The 14,595-nt window shown below is 47.1% G+C and overlaps 1 protein-coding gene across 1 annotated transcript in view; it reads right to left on the reverse strand.

Moving 5' to 3' along the window:
- LOC118089962 (protein EFR3 homolog A) overlaps nucleotides 1-5,497 on the reverse strand; it is a 52,446-nt gene extending 46,949 nt beyond the window's left edge. The window contains exon 1 of the mRNA XM_060277540.1: nucleotides 5,426-5,497. The gene's annotated coding sequence lies outside the window, so the exon portion shown is untranslated. The remainder of the gene's footprint in view (nucleotides 1-5,425) is intronic.
- Nucleotides 5,498-14,595: the final 9,098 nt, after the last annotated feature.

Below are 14,595 nucleotides of genomic sequence, written 5' to 3' on the forward strand. Positions count from 1 at the left end.
CTTTTTGCCTTATCTGACTTTTAATCACAACCTCCACTGAATTAAAAAAATATATGTTTTTGTTTAAATGCCCCGATTTAAACAGTGCACCAATGCCACCTGTTCCGGAAAAAAAATCCTCAAAATACATTTTCTTTTCCAGACATCATGTGAAAAGAGAAAAGGGAGAAAAAGAACGGCAATCTTTAAAAGATTCATTGTGTGGGCTGTAAAAGTGAAAATTAATGGCAGCTTGTAATAATAATATAGTCTTGGGGAGGGGAATGCCTTACTTTAATGTTTCTTCATCAAAGCTGAGTTTGGATCATTGCATCCTTTTCAGTAACAGAGCTTTCCAATACTATGCTCAAAAAAAAAAAGGAGACTGGTTTATTCTCATGAGCACATGTCCTTTTCTTTGTGGAAGAAGTTCTGAAATGCCCAGCTAGAAATTCCCAACAATATTTTCCTAGAACTGTTTAAGGCAGATTTTTTAAAAATCCTTCCTGCCTTCCTGCACAATTTTTTTTCTAGAGCCAAAAACCGCATCGCGCTATGACCTTCCCACTACACCATCAGAGAAACTGCCACTCCATGCTGTCATTTTATCTCACAAAATCCTAGAATCACCACCACCCAATGCTACGAAGTACCCGCACTTTCACCCAAAGCTGTGCCAAAGTCCTGACAAGCACCCCACGGAGAACAAAGCAGCCCCTGTCCCTTCACGCCTTGTCACTGAGAGAGAGAGAGAGAGAGAGAGAGAGAGAGAGAGAGAGAGAGAGAGAGAGAGAGAGACCCACCTTGGCAGGACACACAGCATCTTAGTGTGACGTTCCTCACAAGAGGAAGGACGGCACAGAATTATGCAGTCAAGGGCACAGCCCTCGATCCAGCCTCATTCGCAACACGGCAGAACTGTTATTTGCCTCTGCTGTGATTACAGTGCCAACAAGCCCCAGGGCGTTTCCCAGGGCACTGTTTAGAAGGTGGGGGGAAATCACGACAATTTAGAACTATTTTAAACTCCAAAGAGCTACCTGTGCTCAGGGCAAAACATCTCAAATGGTTCTAGGAATGAAGATCACATTTCTAGGGATCTGGGCAACCGTTCACCAAGTCCACAGCCTTGAAATGAGATAAAATGCCATTTTGGTCAGCTAAAGACTGGAAGTACCTACCCTCAAATGTTTTAGGAAAGTATATCCACTGATAACTTAATGCAGAAAACCTATTTGTACACTTTGGCAGGCTTCTACAAATACGCAGCGACGGCACTTGCCTGGTGAGGAGGTGAGGAGTCCCTTGGGGTCACTTCAATTGCAGCACAGTCTCCAGAGAAAAACCCTGAGCAACATCATGCTCTGTTAAACTCCACCAGGATACATCGATACTGGCAGATGTACTTTAAAAAAAAACAACCTGAGTGTGTATTGTGGGTTATAGGTAATAAATGCCTGTTCCTTGGGACCGAAAGGAACCGTCTTGGCTGAGAAGAGTTCTATAGTGAAGCAACAATAGGAAATTGTTCCATAAGGCTGAATAAAGATACTGTATTTAGTTACCTCTCAGTTGTCTCTCACCAACCATCCAAGTAGCTAAAGAGAGGTAAAAGGATCATGGGCTTTTACTCAGCCATTCAGCAGCCTTGTCAATATGTCCGCAAATATTCATAATCTGATAACTTTGATAGTCTTTAATTGGACTTCATTATTTTAACACTGGCTTCCCAGAGTACTTCTGCTGAGGCAACTATATAAATGAAGCAGGTAAATAAATAAGGGGAAAGCAAAATGTCACTTAAGAGAAGGATCTGCAATGTTTTCCTTGAAGCCTGAATTTGCTTTATTCTGGATTGTTTGATTTGATGTTTTAATGGGCTGTAAACCACTTTGAGATTTTTTTCTATAAAATATAAAGCCGTATAGAAATGAAATGAAGAAGAATTGTACTCATTCTACATGCCTATTGTAGAGTTTTGCTTTTCTTCTTTTAATTTTTGTCTGCAGTTACAATTGTTCTCTCTGTTTAAAAAATGTAGTATAAACACTGACAACTGGGAAACACTGGCCTGCGAGTGCTCCAATTGGAGAACAGCCTTTACCAAAGGTGTCACGGGCTTTGAAGGCACTCGAACTCAGGACGCAAGGGAGAAAGACGCTAAGAGGAAGGCACGCTTGGCAAATCCACACTGTGACCAACTCCCACCCGGAAACCAATGTCCCCACTGTGGAAGGACGTGTGGATCCAGAACTGGACTCACTGTTAAAACCGTGTTTATGAAAGACAATCTTACTCGGCTACAAGTGATCACCAAAGAAGAGAAACATTATAAAATGAAATGAAAAAACAGAAATCCCAGAGGAGGGATGGAGAGCCCAGCCTCCCCTCTAGCAGCCCTACTCTGAGTGTAGAGGTTGGGGCTTCTGTTTGAAGGCACCCCTTTAGGCTTCCATTTGGGGTGAAGAGGGTGGAGGAAGAAGCCCTCTGCCCCTCCACTCACTCACTAGTGCCTAAAGACAAGGTCTGAATCAATTCAAGGCAGAGCACAGAAGTTACTGCGTCATCTGTGAAATGGGCGCCATCTCATACACGGATATGCAAGAGCTCGAGGCTGGCTGAGCTAGCCAAAGTCACGAAGGACCAGAGCAGCTTCTTGTGAGGCTGGCAAATCTCAAGGAAGAGCGGGAGTGGGAGACTGGGCGAGGTGGGATTGAATGAATCTTTATTTGCGTCAGCCATCAGCCATAGCAATAAAACAACAATACGATATACAAAGAATAGAAATAAAAAGTCAATTATTTAAAATAGATTTTAGGGTTTTGAATCAAGATCCAAGGCGAGTGCCTGTCCAAATCTGAGCCCCATATAATAACTGTGCCAGGGGTTCAGCTTGGAACACTTCCAGGACTGGTGGTATATGTTTACCACCTTTTGTGTGGAAAAAGCGGGTCAGAATTTTGGACATTTCTGGTGTGCTCCCCATGACCCCATAGACTGGAAAATAAGGCCAGGATATTTGAAAACTTTGAGCTGCTCAATTAGCTGGTTGTCCATGCGCCATATAGGGGCCCTAGTGTTCCTTGAGAAAACCATGACTTTTCTTGTTTTCTTGTAATTCATGGCAGCTGTTCTCTCTGGCAATATCCTGAAAAGCTAGATGTGATTTTTGCCCCGTTTTCCTACTGCCTTTGCCTACAACCAAGGGTGCTCTGCCATGCTGGGTTTTGCTCACCGGGTTCCCTTAGCAATACCAAGACCAGGCATCCCCAAACTGCGTCCCTCCAGATGTTTTGACCTACAACTCCCATGATCCCTAGCTAACAGGACCAGTGATTGGGGAAGATGGGAATTGTAGTCCAAAGCATCTGGAAGGCCGAAGTTTGGAGGTGCCTGACCAAGACACTCCTTCAGTGTAGACACAGAAGCCTGTGTTTTTGGAAGGCAGTGGGGTGTTTTTTAAGCATCAGTTGGATGGTCATCTGCCAGGGATGTTTTGCCTGCAATGGTTGGGCTAGATCAGGCACCCCCAAACTTCGGCCCTCCAGATGTTTTGGACTACAGTTCCCATCATCCCTGACCACTGGTCCTGTTAGCTAGGGATCATGGGAGTTGTAGGCCAAAACATCTGGAGGGCCGCAGCTTGGGGATGCTGCCTGGGCTAGATGGCCCTCGGGGGGCCCCTTCCCTTCCAACTCTGCAATTCTAACAGCCCAGGCTCTTGAGTTGCCACAAGAGAACAGGAAGTGGGGGGCAAGAAGTTGGAACGTTCCTGCTTTGCCTTGCACTTCCCTCTGCGGAGAATCTGGGGGGACAGGGGTGCCCCAACTTCTCCACTTGGGAGTTTTTTTAAAAAAAATTAAAGTTTTTATTGATTTTTACATTTGTATCTTCATCACAATAACATCATCTCAGATATAAACCCAAACCCAAAAAGCCCCTCCCCCCTATGACATCCCTCAACTTCCTCTTCTGGTTTGTTGCATAATAATTTCCCTGCTTTTTGGTTATACCTTAATACCGTATTCTCTAAATTTGGTCCTTTCTTTATTCTGTTTTCACTTGGGAGTCTTTAACTGACAGGTGGCGGGGGAGCTTTTAAAACCAAAACAAAGCAAGCAGATGCTGGCAGAATCACAGAATCGTGGAGTCGGAAGAGACCCCGCGGGGTCATCCAGCCCAACCCCCTGCAATGCAAGAATCTCAAAGAAAGCATCCAGCACAAATTGATTAGAAATCTCCAAGAAACACTTCCTGGAAAGAGACAGTAACCCCATTTTTTTGGGGGGGGAGGCAATGGCTCAACTGACAAGCTGGTTTCCACTCCAACTTGGAGCAGGGGGGGAGGCAGGTAGGGGGGAGGAGGAAGGGATTTTTAAAAAATCTCAGACCCCTTTTCATGTACACAACCATAGCGGCTAGTAGCAAAGAATTGGAAAGGCGCCAGTATCCCCATAAAAACGAACCGGCAAGCGAAAATGATAGAGTATTTACAACTCGCAAAAATGACTGGGGGAATAAGAGGAAAATCAAATCAGAAAGTTAGCAAAGATTGGGTAATATTTAAAGAATGCCTTATTATTTATTTATTTATTTATTTATTCCCTGCCCATCTGTCTGGGTTTCCCCAGCCACTCTGGGCGGCTTCCAACAGAATATTAAAATACAATAATCTATTAAACATTAAAAGCTTCCCTAAATATGTTTAAATATGTAAATAAAAATTATTGTGATAATGTAAATCTCCTGACAGACCTAGACTGAATCTTGAAACATAGAGAAAGTATATGTATAGCAAAATCTTCTTGATAAACAATGGGAAAGTAAAATAATAATGAAATGTGTATAGATTAACAAAACGTAGAAAAGTACAATGAGGTGAATCGGAAGTTAAATGGGGTGTTATGTTAAATGAGAAACTGTATGTACTGTCTTAAGTTATATGTAAGTTGTTGTATAATAAAGGTTAATTTTATGGGGTGGCAAACGGGGGGGGAAGGGGGGGCTCAGATACAAAAACTCAACCCTCCCCCTTAAGAAAAACTCACACGACCTTAAAAAACGAGGAAGTGCGCATGCCCCTCGCCCCCAACCCCCCCCCCCATCGAGAAGGGGCCTCTCACAGGAGCTGCGGGGGGGGGGATAAGAAGGGATCCCAAAGGACATCTAGTCCACCCCCGGTGTGTTTGAACACAGGCAGAGGAGCGTGTCCCGGGGGGGGGGAGGGTGTTGCCTGCCTTTGGACTGAGCTCCATGGGGTGCGCCCCCCAACTCCAAAGCGAATAAAAGGGGGAGGGGTATCATTTTGGGGGGAGGGGGGAGGGAAAGACCCCAGACCACGCGCCACCTCACAGGGAGCGGGCGGGGATTTAATCAATAATAACAATAACAGACACAATAATCTTCATATTTCTTGTCCTCCCGCCCCCCCCAGGGCAGGACTCACCGCCGGGGCTTCCGCCTCAGAGCAGCAGGCGCCGCCGCCATCTTGGCCCGCCTCTCGGGGCCTCCGGGAGGCTAGGCCGGGGCGCGCGGTGCATTGTGGGCGCTGTAGTCCCCTCGCCCCAGGGCCGCGTTCGCGAAGGGACCTGGCGCCGCCCAGGGTCATCTAGCCCAACCCCGCGGCGACGCTCGCTCCTTTCCTGCACTCAGATGTATTTATCAGTTTACTTGCTTGCGCATTTCTATCCCAAGGAGCTCTCATTCATGCGCAGGCCCATTTGTGCCCTCACAACAAGCCTTTGAGGTAGGCAAGCCGGAAGGACTAGGGAACCTGAATTGGGACTCCCTCATCTGAGTCTGAGGCCCACGCTCAATTCTTAAGATCTGGGCACCAACCACCTAGAAACACGGAAATCCAGACTTTAATACGGTTAATCTCACAGAAAGGTGGTGGTGGTAATTATAGGTTGATTATGTAACTGTTCACTTTTTCTTCTTTTTTGGGGTATTTTTAATTTTATAACATTTCTAAAACAGAGAACAACTGTTACTCCAGACACAAATCAAAAGATGAAAAACAAAACTATAGAGCAGCCATGCAGGATGAGTACAGTACCGGTAGCACCTAGGTTGAAACAGCAAAAGTCCAGGGAGAGACTATGAGTGTTATCAGATTAAGAAACCTAGTCCCAGACTTGCTTGGGACAAGGGTATCTCAACAATGATGGATAAACTGTATATAATTTTTACTTTCCTGATCCAGGGTTGCCTATCCGTAGCAGGCGGGATGGTCCACCTGTTGAGATTCTGCCTGCCACAAGCATAAAGATTCCTGCATTGCAGGGGGTTGGACTAGATGACCCTTGGGGTCCCTTCCAATTCTATGATTCTATGACTCAAGGGCACAGCCTTCTCACCCCTTGGCCTGGGACAAATCCTGCTGCAGGATGCTGTGTCCAGGCTTTCCCAAACTTGGGTCCCCAGCTGTTTTTCTCACTACAACTCCCATCATCCCTGACCACTGGCCATGCTGCTTGGTGCTGATGGAAGCTGGACTGGAGTCTTAGCACCATCTGGAGGGCAACTGATTTCCAGAGCTACCTGTAAGCACAGTGGTACCTTGGTTCTCAAACACCTTGGTTCTTAAACATCTTGGTTCCCAAACACCGAAAACCCAGAAGTAAGTGTTCCGGTTTTTGAACGTTTTTCAGATGCCGAAGGTCCGATGCAGCTGTCGGCTGTTGCTTCCGGGGTGCCTGCACCAATCAGAAGCCACGCCTTGGTTTCTGAACATTTCGGAAGTCAAACGGACTTCCGGAACAGATTAAGTTTGGCGCTTTTGTTTTTGCTATTTATTTTGTGGTTTTGTTTTTGAGGCTTTTTCAGTTAATTCATTTTTGTGACTGTGTGGAACCCAGTTCAGCTCCTGATTGATCGAGTGTGTGACTGCGGAAATGGATAAAAGCCCCCCATCCAAACAACAACTAACATCAGTGCAGGTAAGAAAAAAAATAATTTAAATTTTTATCATCAACAATACTGTCTTATTTTATACTACAGTAGATTGATGATTGCTTTCATTTTATGGATCAATGGCCTTGTTAGATAGCAAAATTCATGTTAAATTGCTATTTTAGGGGTTGTTTTTAAAAGTCTGGAACAGATTAATCCGTTTTCCATTACTTTCTATGGGAAAGCGCGCCTTGGTTTTGAAACGCTTTGGTTTTGGAATGGACTTCCGGAACGGATTAAGTTTGAGAACCAAGGGACCACTGTACTGTAGTCAAACAGACCGAAGTGGTCACATCCGGTAGTGACCACCAGATGGTGCATCTGCTCCTTAGGACTTATATAGGCCCAGAGTTGCCTTGTCCTTGGAAATCTCAGAAAGTGGAGCTGCTCTGGTCTCCCAAGAGCATTTTAAAAGAGCCATGGGCTCTACTCAGCATGCAGGCAGCACAATCATTGCCCATCTGGGTGGGTCCCTGATTGACTCCAGCAGCAGAAGCTGAGGCTGCTTGGCCTGGGGTATTGTTTGGTGGGGGGGATAAGTAATACAAATTACTTATTTGTATCATAGAATCATAGAATCGTAGAGTTGGAAGAGACCGCGAGGGCCATCCAGTCCAACCCCCTGCCGAGCAGGAAACACCATCAAAGCATTCTTGACATGTGCCTGTCAAGCCTCTGCTTAAAGACCTCCAAAGAAGGAGACTCCACCACACTCCTTGGCAGCAAATTCCACTGCCGAACAGCTCTTACTGTCAGGAAGTTCTTCCTAATGTTTAGGTGGAATCTTCTTTCTTGTAGTTTGAATCCATTGCTCCGTGTCCACTTCTCTGGAGCAGCAGAAAACAACCTTTCACCCTCCTCCATATGACATCCTTTCATATATTTGAGCATGGCTATCATATCACCCCTTAACCTTCTCTTCTCCAGGCTAAACATACCCAGCTCCCTAAGCCGTTCCTCATAAGGCATTGTTTCCAGGCCTTTGACCATTTTGGTTGCCCTCTTCTGGACACGTTCCAGCTTGTCAATATCCTTCTTGAACTGTGGTGCCCAGAACTGAACACAGTACTCCAAACAAACTATGTATCTTTGTTTTAGAGCTTATGATTTACTTTGCATGTGTACTTCTTGATGTTTTATTTATTGTTCATGACTGCTTTTGTTATGTTTGTGAAAGGGGGAGGGATTACAGAGAACCCCCCCCCCCCATCAGAAGCAGCTCCGAGCAGTCAGGAAAGCAAGGAGCCTGAAGGGGTGAGTCAGGAGACAGAGAAGGAGTGCCAGGGCTCTGGCAGCACTGGAGAGCCCCTGCTCCACAGGCAGGAAGAGAGAGAGGCGGGAAGGGTGGACAGGAACAGGACAGACCGTAGACCCATTCCCCCCCCCCCCACACACACACACCGGTATTGAGAAGGAGGAGAAAAGGGAGGAGATTCACTGTCATGAGGCTTTTATGTTGGTTAAAGTCGCGAAAAGGGGCAGTGCCTGCATAAGCATAGAACCATGCATTTGCCCCCGTTGAAATTAATTAATTAACCAGCAAACTAAGCCAACCTTCTTTGTTTCGGGGTGAACGGCTGGGTGGGAGGCTGGCATTGACCGGCAGGCCTCTCTTGGCCTTTTACCAGTGGACAGAAGTAGCATCCGCCAACAGTAGCCAAGAGATCTCTGGGTGCCACCTCTGCCTTCTGCCCTGGCTGTTGTACAGATGTGGCACTACTGAAAAGCCCCACTAGGCTTTGCAGATGGAGAGAAAGGGCAGTTAGGATTGCTCCCTGAAAAGATAGATGATTTTTAAAACTGGACTGCTAGGCATCTAATCTGCTCAGAGAGGCTGAACTTCGTGCACTAGGTACCCGCTGACCCTCAAACCGCGCCATTTGTTTATTCCATGCTCCAGGTATCTTTGCACTCAGGTGACTGCCAGCTGAACTCCACCAACTGGTAAAGTCTGAGCCCCATGACTGCATTTACGAGGTGTGTTATCGACGCTTCTTGCAGAAGTCTGGCGTCAACAGCTGATAATGGGGGGGGGGCAGGCAGCAGGCAAAGGGCTCCCACCTGGGGAGGTATAGGCAATAAGCTGCAGGGAGCACATCAGGGCAAAGAAGAACCTGCTGGATCAGGCCAGTGGCCCATCAGGTCCAGCACCCTGTTCTCACAGTGGGCAACTGGAAACCCACAAGCAGGATTTGAACACAAGAGCCTTTTCTTCTCCTGCAGCTTCCAGCAACTGATATTCAGATGCCTTGCTACTTCCAGCTTTGGAGACAGAGAAGAATCATCCTGGCTAGGAGCCATCAGTAGCCCTCTCTTCCTCCGTGAATTTGTCTCATCCTCTTTTAAAGCCATCTAGGTTAGAGGCCACCCCGGCCTCCTGTGGGAGGGAGTTCCTCAGTTTAAACATGCGCTACTGGAAGAAATGCTTCCTTTTATCTGTCCTGAAACTTCCCTAGCCACTGTCTCTAGGACTCCCACACCCTCTTCCCAACACTGCCAAAGCCGTTGGCTTTATCTCATGCTATGATCTGGAGACCACGAGCACCAGTGGGAAAATGTTCTGGCTGTTTCTGGCAGCATAGAATCATAGAGTTAGAAGAGACCACAAGGGCCATCCAGTCCAACCCCCTGCCAAGCAGGAAACACCATCAAAAGCACCATCAAAAACACCATCAAAAGCATTCCTGACGTATGGCCATCAAGCCTCCGCTTAAAGACCTCCAAAGAAGGAGACTCCACCACACTCCTTGGCAGCAAATTCCACTGTCGAACAGCTCTTACTGTCAGGAAATTCTTCCTAATGTTTAGGTGGAATCTTCTTTCTTGTAGTCTGAATCCATTGCTCCGTGTCCGCTTCTCTGGAGCAGCAGAAAACAACCTTTCACCCTCTTCCATATGACATCCTTTTATATATTGGAACATGGCTATCATATCACCCCTTAACCTTCTCTTCTCCAGGCTAAACATACCCAGCTCCCTAAGCCGTTCCTCATAAGGCCTTTGACCATTTTGGTTGCCCTTCTCTGGACACGTTCCAGCTTGTCAGTATCCTTCTTGAACTGTGGTGCCCAGAACTGGACACAATACTCCAGGTGAGGTCTGACCAGAGGTACTATTACTTCCCTTGATCTAGATGCTATACTCCTATTGATGCAGCCCAGAATTGCATTGGCTTTTTTAGCTGCTACATCACACTGTTCACTCATGTCAAGTTTGTGGTCTACCAAGACTCCTAGATCCTTTTCACATGTACTGCTCTCAAGCCAGGTGTCACCCATCCTGTATTTGTGCCTTTCATTTTTTTTTTTTATTTTTGCCCAAGTGTAGTACTTTACATTTCTCCTTGTTAAAATTCATCTTGTTTGCTTTGGCCCAGTTGTCTAATCTGTTAAGGTCATTTTGACGTGTGATCCTGTCCTCTGGGGTATTAGCCACCCCTCCCAATTTGGTGTCATCTGCAAACTTGCTCAGGATGCCCTCAAGCCCATCATCCAAGTCATTGATAAAGATGTTGAATAAGACTGGGCCCAAGACAGACCCCTGTGGCACCCCACTAGTCACTTCTCTCCAGGATGAGGAGGAGCCATTGATGAGCACCCTTTGGGTTCGGTCAGTAAGCCAGTTACAAATCCACTGAATGGTAGCATTGTCTAGCCCGCATTTTACCAGCTTCTTTACAAGAATATCATGGGGCACCTTGTCAAAGGCCTTGCTGAAATCAAGATAGGCTACACCCACAGTGTTCCCTTCATCTACCAGGCTTGTGACTCTGTCAAAAAATGAGATCAGATTAGTCTGACATGACCTATTTTTCAGAAACCCATGCTGACTTTTAGTGATCACAGCGTTTCTTTCTAGGTGCTCACAGACCGTTTGCTTAATGATCTGCTCTAGAATCTTTCCTGGTATTGATGTCAGGCTGACCGGGCGGTAATTGTTTGGGTCCCCTCTTTCCCCCTTTTTGAAAATAGGGACAACATTTGCCCTCCTCCAGTCTGCTGGGACTTCGCCTGTTCTCCAGGAATTCTCAAAGATTATTGCCAGTGGTTCTGAAATCACCTCTGCCAGTTCTTTTAATACTCTTGGATGTAGTTCATCTGGCCCTTGAATACATCTAAACTAGCCAAGTATTCTTGTACTACCGCCTTACTTATTCTGGGCTGTGTTCCCCCTGCTGAATCATCAGCTCCATATTCTTCAGGTCGGGTATATAAAGACGAGCAGCAAAGTCAGTCCTCCGGGAATATGCAGGTGACCTTGGAAGGGACAGCACATTTAAGAATCCCAACCAAGCAGCAACAGCTTGGTGTCGTGTGTCTGTGCTGCGGGCACATGTGCCCATTGCCAGCCAGGCCAGACCCAGCTGAGCCCAGGGAGGTACGTAACAAGATGTCCTGGTGATGGATGGGCTGTGCAATTTATCAGCTGGGCTGCCGGCATTAATGGATGCATGGAAAAGAAGATTGCATGGAGAAGAATGGAAGGTCAACATTCCTTCAGGCCACATCTAAACTTGAGTACTGACACCACAGCCGCACCCTAAATTTAAGGCACAGTGCTTCCCCCAAAGAACCCCAGCAGCTATAGGTTGCAGGGCAGTCTCGAGCAGGTCGGCCGCCCTGGCGCTGAGGGGTGGAGATCGCTCCGGCGCCCCCGCCGTCGCAGGACGCAGCATGGTTTTCGCACGGCTTCGCCGCGCGGCGCCCTACCTACTGGCACCGCGCCTCCGGGGGTCTACCTAAAGCCGGCCCTGATAGGTTGTTAAGGGTGCCAGGAGCTGTAGCTCTGCAAGGGATAAACTACAGTTGCCAGGATTCTTTCGGGGAAGCCATGTACTTTAAGTGAACGGCATGGAAGTTTTATCCAGGGGGAAGGCAGGAAGAAGGTTTAGCAAGAATCCCTGCTGAGAATTCCTTATCTTAGATACCAGAAATCTCTCATGAAATTTGTAAGAACATCAGAAGAGCCTGCTGGATCAGGCCAGTGGCCCATCTAGTCCAATATCCTGTTCTCACAGGGGCTGACCAGGTCCCCCAAAGAGAAACCAGCAAGCAGGACTCACACAATTTTCCCCTCCTGGGGTCTCCAGCAACTGGGATTCAGAAGAATTGCTGCCCCCCCCCAACTATGGAGGCAGAGCATTGCCATCCTGGCTAGTAGCCATCAGTAGCTCTCTCCTCCTCCATGAATTTGTCTCATCCTCTTTTAAAACCATTCAAATTGGTGGCCATGACTGTCTCCTGCGGGAGTGAGTTCCACAGTTTAACGAGGTGCCGTGTAGTTTGACTGTCCCAAATCTTCCCAGCATTCAAATTCATTGGATGTCCATGAGTTCTTGTCTTATGAGAAAGGAAGAAAAACTTTTCTCTCTCCACTTTCCCTATGCCATGCATAATGATATCAATGTCTACCATGTTGCCTCTTGCTTGCCTTTTCTCTAAACTAAAAAGTCTCAAATGCTGCAGCCTTTCTTCAGAGGGGAGTCACTTCGTCCCCTGGCTCATTTTCTGAACCTTTTCCAACTCTGCAATATCCCTTTTGAGGCGAGGTGAACGGAATTGTACACCGTACTCCAATTGCACCCTAGAGTTGTATAAGGGCATCATGATATTTTGTTTTCAGTTCCTTTCCTAATGATCCCTAGCATGGAAATTTGACTTTTCTGTGGCTACCACACACTGGGGCCACACCTTCACCATTTCCAATAATTTGGAATAGAATCATAGAGTTGGAAGAGACCACAAGGACCATTCAGTCCAACCCCCTGCCGAGCAGGAAACATCATCAAAGCATTCTTGACAGATGCCTGTCAAGCCTCTGCTTAAAGACCTCCAAAGAAGGAGACTCCACCACACTCCTTGGTAGCAAATTCCACTGCCGAACAGCTCTTACTGTCAGGAAGTTCTTCCTAATGTTTAGGTGGAATCTTCTTTCTTGTAGTTTGAATCCATTGCTCTGTGTCCGCGTCTCTGGAGCAGCAGAAAACAACCTGGAGAAGGGCAATATCCCGAAACACTCCGGGAGGAGGGACAATTTGCTCCTTGACCTCACACCAGTCATAGGGAACCTCTGGATGTCAGCCAGAGGCGACTGTTCAAAGGTGATTCAAGCTGAAACTCCTTATATAATCTGCAATCTTTCTCATCATATCTCACACGAGACAGGGGAGAAGTTGGCATGAAGACAAGGTCTTAAGACTTCGGTTTACCTGTCCACACTCTGATCCCAGCAGCTCTAAACAAACTTTCCGGGAACTTTCTGTCGCCTTAAGAATGTCAGAAGAGCTCAGCTGCTGCTGGATCAGACCAAGGGAATCCAGCTCCTTCCTTCGGAGAGTAGCCGGTCCCAGAGGACTCCCAGGACTCTGGGAGACCCACAACCAGGGCAAGAGGACAGCTGCCAATTGAGGGCACAGTGGCATTGACAGTATAGCTGCCGACACCCTTAGGAGTTCCATTATTTTGTGAAAATTATACCCAGCTTGATTGTAAACACCACCACCACCCCTCAAAGCAGTTTACGAAAAGGATCAAGCAATACACCATAATGTGAAACTTTTAAAAAGTTAAGGCAACAGTAGGCCGGGGACAGATTAAAACTGGCACCAGCTTTCTAAGCATATGGGAAGGCTCGTCTCGACAAAAATATTTTTAGCAGGCGTCAGAAAGACTGCAGTGAAGGTGTCTGCCTGGTGTCAAGAAGCAGGGAGTTCCAAAGGGTAGATGCTGCCTTACTAAAAGAGGAAGTTCTTACAAATGCTGGTCAGGTATCATGTGGCAGCTGTAAAAGGGCCAGTTTTGCCACCATTTGAAGCGGCTGAGTGGGCAGATGTTGCGCAAGGCAATCTCGTAGGTAAACTTATCCTCTCTGAATCTGTCGCATCCTCTTTTAGATGCATCTAAGTTCATGAGAAGAGAAGACTCCCTGGAAAAGACCCTGATGTTGGGAAAGATTGAGGGCACAAGGAGAAGAGGACGGCAGAGGACGAGATGATTGGACAGTGTTCTTGAAGCTACGAACATGAGTTTGACCAAACTGCGGGAGGCAGTGCAAGACAGGAGTGCCTGGCGTGCTCTGGTCCATGGGGTCACGAAGAGTCGGACACGACTAAACGACTAAACAAGAACAAGTTAGTGGCCACGACGATACCCTGTTCATTCTTTAGATTAACTCTGTGCTGTGTCTGAGGTCGGGAACCTCCAGTCCAAAGGCCAGATCTGACTTGGTGTGGGGGCCAGTTTGGCCCACAAGGTCACTTCCCCTAAACCACACCTGCTGGCCTTACACCTGATGGCACATGTAAGTAACATCAGCTGCAGGTCAGGCAGAGATGCAGCCAGATCAGGATCTTGATCATGGGGCTGATCCCTGCAGAAGCTGAGCTGAAGCCACTGCCCTTCAGCTGATCCCTGCAGAAGGCCATTTAGCCAGTCCTATGTTTGATGCTGGCAATAACATCAGAAGAGCCTGCTGGATCAGGCCAGCGGCCCATTGAGACCAGCATCCTGTTCTTACTGTGGCCAACCAGAACCTGTGAGAAACCAACAAGCAGGATTTGAATACGAGATCCCTCGCCCCTCCTGTGGCTTCCAGGATTCAAAAGCATTGCTGCCTCCAACTGTAGAGGAGGAACACAGCCATCCTGGCTAGTAGCCACCAATA

The sequence above is a fragment of the Zootoca vivipara genome, chromosome 8, assembly GCF_963506605.1.
Source record: "Zootoca vivipara chromosome 8, rZooViv1.1, whole genome shotgun sequence".
NCBI lineage: Eukaryota > Metazoa > Chordata > Lepidosauria > Squamata > Lacertidae > Zootoca > Zootoca vivipara.